Raw genomic sequence first — 1,875 nt, 5'->3', positions numbered from 1 at the left:
AGAGGGGGGGTCCTGGTGTCTGCAGAGCTGGGAATAATAATAACAACAACAACAATAATAATAATAATAATAACACTCAGTAGAGACGTCCTCGAGATTATACTCTGATTACATTTCAGTGAGTAAAGAATGTAACACAAACATCTGCAGCAGCTAGAATGGACTGAACCATAGAACCAGACTGTTACTGTCCTTATTATTGTTGTTATTATTATTGTGACTGTCCCAGTGTAAACAGTCATCTCTCTATAAAATATCTATCTGTCTGTCTGTCTGTGTGTGTCTGTCTGTGTGTGTGTGTGGCTCAAATATTTCTGCAGATCAGGATCAGACTGACCTGAGAGTTTCAACATGGCTGCTGTGTGGTTTAAGGGTGTGCAACGTGGGCTTTGTTTGGACTACAAAGATACCGTTAATAAATAATTTCATAAATTATTTATGAATTTAGCTAGCATCACCATAGCCACCAGAGCCAATCACTGCAGAGCCCACCCCCACGACACACCTTAAGAAACACGCTGATCTAACGTTATACCTGCAGCATAATAATATATATAATAATATGTAAACAGTCAGTATTATTAATAATAATAATAATAATATATATAATCATATGTAAACAGTCAGTATTATTAATAATAATAATAATAATAATATGTAAACAGTCAGTATTATTAATAATAATAATAATATATATAATAATATGTAAACAGTCAGTATTATTAGTATTAATAATAATAATAATATGTAAACAGTCAGTATTATTATTAATAATATGTAAACAGTCAGTATTATTAATAATAATAATAATAATAATAATAAATATATAATAATAATATGTAAACAGTCAGTATTATTAGTATTAATAATAATATATATATAATAATAATATGTAAACAGTCAGTATTATGAGTATTAATAATAATATCTATATAATAATATGTAAACAGTCAGTATTATTAGTATTAATAATAATAATAATAATAATAATGTAAACAGTCAGTATTATTAATAATAATAATAATAATAATAATAATATATATAATAGTAATATGTAAACAGTCAGTATTATTAGTATTAATAATAATAATAATATGTAAACAGTCAGTATTATTAGTATTAATAATAATAATCTATATAATAATAAGTAAACAGTCAGTATTATTAATAATAATAATCATAATAATATGTAAACAGTCAGTATTATTAATAATAATAATAATCAATAATAATATGTAAACAGTCAGTATTATTAGTATTAATAATAATATATATATAATAATAATATGTAAACAGTCAGTATTATTAGTATTAATAATAATAATAATAATATGTAAACAGTCAGTATTATTAGTATTAATAATAATAATAATATGTAAACAGTCAGTATTATTAGTATTAATAATAATAATAATATGTAAACAGTCAGTATTATTATTAATAATAATAATATATAATAATAAGTAAACAGTCAGTATTATTAGTATTAATAATAATAATAATATGTAAACAGTCAGTATTATTAGTATTAATAATAATAATAATAAGTAAACAGTCAGTATTATTAGTATTAATAATAATAATAATATGTAAACAGTCAGTATTATTAGTATTAATAATAATAATAATAGTAAACAGTCAGTATTATTATTAATAATAATAATCTATATAATAATAAGTAAACAGTCAGTATTATTAGTATTAATAATAATAATAATATGTAAACAGTCAGTATTATTAGTATTAATAATAATAATAATATGTAAACAGTCAGTATTATTAGTATTAATAATAATAATAATAATAATATGTAGTATTATTAGTATTAATAATAATAATCTATATAATAATAAGTAAACAGTCAGTATTATTAGT

The sequence above is a fragment of the Dicentrarchus labrax genome, unplaced genomic scaffold (genome assembly GCF_905237075.1).
Source record: "Dicentrarchus labrax unplaced genomic scaffold, dlabrax2021, whole genome shotgun sequence".
Lineage (NCBI taxonomy): Eukaryota > Metazoa > Chordata > Actinopteri > Moronidae > Dicentrarchus > Dicentrarchus labrax.
Note: the sequence above shows the minus strand (reverse complement) of the source record.